The sequence below is a fragment of the Chiloscyllium plagiosum genome, unplaced genomic scaffold (genome assembly GCF_037043375.1).
Source record: "Chiloscyllium plagiosum isolate Xiang-an unplaced genomic scaffold, Cpla_swu_hap1 HiC_scaffold_4, whole genome shotgun sequence".
NCBI lineage: Eukaryota > Metazoa > Chordata > Chondrichthyes > Orectolobiformes > Hemiscylliidae > Chiloscyllium > Chiloscyllium plagiosum.
The window spans coordinates 124,641,891-124,648,670 of NW_028270142.1; positions in this window are offsets into that span (position 1 = coordinate 124,641,891).

Below are 6,780 nucleotides of genomic sequence, written 5' to 3' on the forward strand. Positions count from 1 at the left end.
AGGTTTCGATAACAAGAATGTCAGAAACTGAGCTCCTCCGCACACACCCATCATGTTCATATTTCTCAGGCAGGTGACAAGCTATTTCAGTGGTATCAGTGATGTGGGCCTTTTCAAATGCAAAGTGAGCCATCATTGCCCAATTTTCTCTTCATGTAATTTTCATCCTTTGAAAGTTATGTGAGTGTCCTTTGGACTGGCCTATGGATGGTTGGGTCCAGAATACCACACTGAGGAGTGCCTGCATCAGTGTCATGAGACTTAGCTGATACGTTCGAAGCAATTCCAACCATCTTTCATTGTATTAAGCAAAACTTCATTTTCTCCCTCCTGACTTCCATTGACTCAAGTTTGGCAAGGACTCCTTGGTAAAATAGCCCTCAAAGGATGGCATGATGTCAAGAACATTAACTTCGAGCTCTTGTGTTCATCTCTTTTGTCCATACTGGAAAGAGGTTAAGGTTTGAGTGGTCATGGCAGAACTGAGCATCAGTAATTAGGTTATCATTGAATAAGTACCACTTGAAAGCATTACCACTGACAAATATTCAAATGCAGACTCATGGCTCATGTTATGCTCATGGTTAAATATGGACTATCAGTCTTACGCTTCCATCATCTGATTTCAATACGAGGGATCTTTATGGACTAAAATAGATTTTAAAAGTATAAGAAATCCCACTAAAAATAGTCGTAGCAATCAGTTGACCACAGGTTGAGCCAGAACATGAAATCATCAATAAACAAGAAACAGTCTGAGCCAAAATTAACATTGCTATCAAGAGGCATTGAAACACAAATTTGTGTGAGCTGTTTTGATATACGTTAATAAATATCTGATATTGGAATGAAAGACTTGCCTGGAAATTATCAAGGTTGGAAAACAAAGTTTTGTATGTGTATACACCAGGTTTCTCAGCCCTTATTTTATGGCAGCGTTTGCTGACATCAGCAACTGTGGGCAAATATACATGTGTGCTCATTCAGAAATGCTCATGTAAATGGTTCCAAGCACTGATGTAATCATGCAAAAGTTACATTTGACATCATGTGTAAATACATTGCTCCTTATGCACAGGCAAGTACATGTGATTTTGATCTGGGCTTCAGTGGTGGGGAGAGGGAACACAGACCGGGTTGAGGATACCCCTTGAGCGAGAAGGGAAAACAGCACAGGACCTGAAGGGGTTGGTGCAAGATTGGCCCATGAGCCAAGAGGCTTGCTCCCCCTCGGTCACCCTTCCACACTTGCCCCAGATCTCACTCCCCATCCCCCTTGCTTTCGATACTGGATCTCAATCTCCCCTCTTCTTTCCTCATCCTGCGTTCTCTGATTGCTCCCCAACTTTTAGGTTCCTATCTCTGCACCCCAACCCCAGCTGCATCCCCTAAATCTGTGCTCACGCAATTTAATGGAGTGCATAGTGCACAGGCATTGGTGTCAGCAATCGTAGCCTTACGTTATACTGTCTCTATGTTATTTATACCAAAATAAATCATCTTACAGTTATCTATCGACTTCACCAGTTTGTTAATATCCTTCTGAAGTTGTGCGCAGCCCTCCTCACAGTTCACAATTCTCCCAACTTTTATGTCATCCGCAAACTTAGAAATTGTTCCCTGCTTACCATGATATAGGTTAGATTACTTACAGCATGGAAACAGGCCCTTTGGCCCAACAAGTCCACACTGACCCGCAACCCACCCAGACCCATTTCCCTACATCTAACACTACGGGCAATTTAACATGGCCAATTCACCTAACCTGCACATTTTTGGATTGTGGGAGGAAACCCACGCAGACAATATGTAAACTCTACGCAGACAGTTGCCTGAGGTGGGAATTGAACCCGGGTCTCTGGCGCTGTGAGGCAGCAGTGCTTGCCACTGTGCCGCCCATAAATATCATTTACAGGTATCAACAAAAATAAGAATTCCAACACTGATACCTGGGGAACTCAACCATAAACCTCCCACCTTACAAAACAACTTTTGGTTGTCCATGTACAACAATCAACTCTTAAAAATACTTCAGCATACAAGATAGATTCTATTTTCCTTTAGCAAATAAACCTTCATCATCAATCCACCTTTAAAATACTGATTCTAATCCAAATAATTGTGTCTAGAATTTTCTCCAATGCCTAAGTTAAACTGAGTGTTCTACAATTGCTGGGCCTAGTCTTACAATCTTTCATTAATATGGCCACAATCTTTGAAATTCTCCAGTCCTTTAGCATGACCCTGAATCCAGGGAAAACTGAAAGGTAATTTCCAGTACTTCTGCAGTTTCCACTCTCACTTTTTTCAATAACATTGGATGCATTTTATTCAGTCCTGGCAGCTATTTTCAACATTTTTAGAGATGGACTTGCCTCCTCTGACACCACTGTTCAGACAGCATCTGCTTCACTGGCAATGACAGAGGTGGGAGGATGGTCAAGTATTCATTGAACACCTCTGCCATGCCTTTTGCCCCTATTTATAAACCCCCTTTTTGATCCCTAACTGTCCTTTTTCTTCCTTTTACCACCACTTTATATTTGATGCATATATGGAAGACTTTGGGATCTCCCTTTATGATAGCTGCCAAGGCTTTTCATGATCCCTCTTTGCTTCACCTATTTGCTATTTCACCTCCCTTCTGAATCATCTGTATTCAGCTTGGTTTTCAATTGTGTTTGCTAACTGGCACCTATCATGACCAGATATTTTGTGTTTCAACTTATTTTCTCCCATAGTTGTTATCCAGGGACCTCTGGATTTGTTTCTCCTTCCTTTCCCTTTTGAGGAAATATACCTTAACCTGTGCTCAAATCATCTCTTCTTTGAAGGTAGCTCATTGTCAGCTGCTGCCTTTTCCATCAACCTTTGGTTCCCATCTATTTGATCAGGCTGTGTTCCTGCCTCATTAGACTTAGCTCTTCACCAGTTAATTATTCTCACTCTGGATTGACCACTGTCATTTTCCAACATCATCCTGAACTATTGCAGGAATTCTTTTCTATATAATCTAGGAATGCTTGTCCCTTACTGGCCCTTATGCTAGGACAATCCAAGTTTATACACAGGTAATTAAAATCTCCCATTAGAATTACTCTATGATGCTTACATCTCTCTGTAATTTTCTTGCATATTTGTTTCTCTATACCCTTTCCATTAGTGGTTTACAGATTACAATGAGCACTCTCCTTATTCCTTTGCTCTGGCCAAATTGATTCCGAGAACCCACTAAGCTATCATATTTCTCTAGTTACTGCAATGATCTCTGTAAAATGCAACCTCTCTTCATTTTGTTCATTTTGATATTTTCTAAACACCTTTTAGCCAGGAATTTTCATCACCCAGACCATGCCAGGCTACTGTCTTCGCCGCAACACCATAATCCCACAAAACTCTCTGTGCCCATAACGCGGAGAAAGTGAGGACTGCAGATGCTGGAGATCAGAGTTGAGAGTGTGGTGCTGGAAAAGCACAGCAAGTCACCCAGCATCCGAGGAGCAGGAGGATCGATATTACGGGCATAAGCCCTTCATCCTGACCTCGGATGCTGCCTGACCTGCTGTGCTTTTCCAGCACCACGCTCTCGATTGTGCCCATAACTCCTCAATTTAATTATGTTCTCTGTACTTAAAGGCAGTGTACACTGATTTGAACTTCATTAGAGGCTCCCTTTCTCCAACTCCACCTATTAATTTACTATTCACGACTTTGGCACTATCTTGCTCTCCCAGTGTTTAGTGCACCTGGATATTATGTTGTAATATTCTTTCCTTGCTCCCTGTGGATTCAACAGAAACAGAAAAATGTGGCACAAAGAGCTTAGCCCTGGTTGTATTCAGATGTGACCTTTTCAGTACATAGAAATACACAAACAAGGATCAAGAGTAGGTTAATTGGCCCTTCAAGCCTGCTCCATCATGACTGATTTGATTTTAACCTTAACTCTACATTTCTGCATATCCCAATCAATCTTTCATCTCCTTGGTAATCAAGAATCTATCCATCTCTGGGTTAAGAATATTTAAGTAATTCTGCATTCAATACTTTTTGAGGAAAGGAATTCTAAAATTCACATCTTTGAGAAAAAAAAGTCCTCATATCTATCTTAAATGGATGACCCCTTATTTTTGAAGTATGACTCCTAATTCTAGATTTCTACCACCAAAAAGAAATACCCTCTCAACACCCACCAAGTCAAGTCACCTCAGGATCTTATGTTTCAATGTAGTCACCTCTGACTTCTACAAACCCCAGTGGATATGAGTCCCAGCCTGTCTAACCTTTTCTCATTCCAGGTATGAGTTCCCATTCCCATAAGTACAGTGACCAGTATTGCATATAGTACTCCAGTTGTGGTCTCACCAATTCTCTGAATAACTAAAGTATAACCCCCCAACTCTTACGCTCAATTCCTTCCACCATAAAACATCTCTCAGGTGCCAGACAGTGATGCCACCACTCCAGAAATGACCAGTTTCACCTCTATTGGGAGATATAATTGGGCAATGGGGAAGGGGAAATCTCACAAAATCATAAGTACCAAACATATTTTGTTCAAACAGCTCACTGGGTGTTATGAAGACATGCCTTCCAGCATGGTTCACATTGAATTATATGACTCAGTCGGTGACTAACCATTTTAGTGACCATTCCACAATATCACATACATTGACAAATGCTGATGCTGGTCTTAAAATGAACAGACCTGAGTGGGTAAAATGGGTTTGTAGCAGGAAACCCCTCTGATATAATGGAGTACAGTAGATGGCTAATTCACCAGCCCACAATTCCTTTATGTAGGTAAGTATACATGACCAGTATAATAATTGTGCAGGGCTTACCAAGAAATTCAAAGGTCATAGAATTACTATAAAAGCAGAACTAATTTATAATATACACCATGTGCACTCATACAATGATTCACTGATGCATTGAAGAATTATAATTCATCTTTAATTACTCGTGTATTCTGTCATTACTTCATTATGCAGCAAAAAAGGTGTCAGTCACCCAGAATTAAATGAAATGGAACATATGTAGTCCTCAGTAAAAACTAAATAGATAAAGCAAGTAGAAATTGTAAATCAATTCTATAGGAGGTAATAATGCAGAGCTCACAGGAAAAATTGGACAATGAGATTCTTCTCACTGGCTATTGTGGCTGGTCTGCTGAGACCGACTGTGAGCCATCACTAGTATTGAATGCTATTGCATACATTGTTATTATGAATAATTTTGTTATGTTTACTAATATTAATTTCATGAAGAAGCTGAACAGCTACTACAAGGCCACTTTTCCACAAATGCATTTTGATTTCTTCCATAGGAATAGGCATCACTGACCAGACCAGCATTTATTTCCCATCCCTAATTAGAATGTAACACAAAAATGCCTTTTTGAACTGGCGCAGTACATGTGTTGAAAGTGCACTTGAGGTTTTTTCAGGATTTTGACTCAGCCTCAGTAAAGCAGTGGTGATGTCCTTTCCAGGAAAGTTTGGTATTGGCCAGGAATGAAACTTTCGGTTGTGGTGCTTTCATGCACCTATGTCCTTATCCTTCCAGGTGGTAGTGGTCGTGGATTTGGAAGGCGATGTCAAAGGAGCCTTGGAGAGTTGGTGCAGTGCACTGTGAAGACTGTACACTTTGCCACCACTGTGCATTATGGGAGCAAATATTTAAGTTGGTAGATGGTGTTAATCAATGAGTAGCTGAATGGTATTGTACTGTTCTATGCAAGCAGTGTCAATATATTGTGAAACTTAACTTCTGATAGTAGGCTCTGGGATTCTCTTCGATATATAACTGCCACAAATCTTCATTGTTGGTATTACTCAAGCTACTGATAGTATTTGGAAATGGTTGTTCACATGATGACATTGGCGGAAGGTAGGAGAAAGTGAGGACTGCAGATGCTGGAGATCAGAGTCAAGAGTGTGGTGCTGGAAAAGCACAGTAGATCAGGCAGCATCTGAGGAGCGGGAGAATCGACGTTTAGGGCAAAGGCCCTTCAGGAATGAAGTAGTTTCAGTCTTGATTAGACAGTAAAACATGACTGAACAATACTTAATAGCTAGTTAAATCTATTGTACACAACAAATTTAGCTACATGCTGTTCACATGAAGAGTGGTCACTCAGGAACTCATAGAGTGCATGCACATTGGCAGTGGAGGTTACCTTGTGATATCAGTTAACTCTTGAACGAACTAACTGCCTTAAACAACAGATGGTGTTAAGTTTCTTGTGTGTTATTGAAGCTACACTCATCCACACACGCAGAGAGCATTCCATTACGCTCTCTGTAGATGATGGACAAGCTCTGGGGAGTAAGGAGATGAACTACGGCATTCTCTGACCTGTTCTTGGAGCCACAGTATTTACATGGCTTGTCAGTTAAGCTTATAGTCACTTGTAATCCCTAGTTGACTGTGGGGGATTTAGTGATGGCAATGCTATTGTCTATCAAGGGGCAAATGGTTAATCATAGAATCCCTACAGCGTTGAAGAAGGCCATTCAGCCCTGAGTCCATATGAACCCCTCTGAAGAGTATCCCACTCAGACGAAACCCATCCTCCATTCCCTGTAACCCTGCATTTCCCAATTTCTCATGCATTTCTAATCCAGTTAACCCATACATCCCTGGACACGATAGGACTGTTTAGCATGGCAAATCCACCCATTCTGCACATCTTTACAGTGTGGGAGGAAACCGGAGCACCCAGAGGAAACTCATTCAGGCACGGGAAGAATGTGCAACACCACATGGATAGTTTAT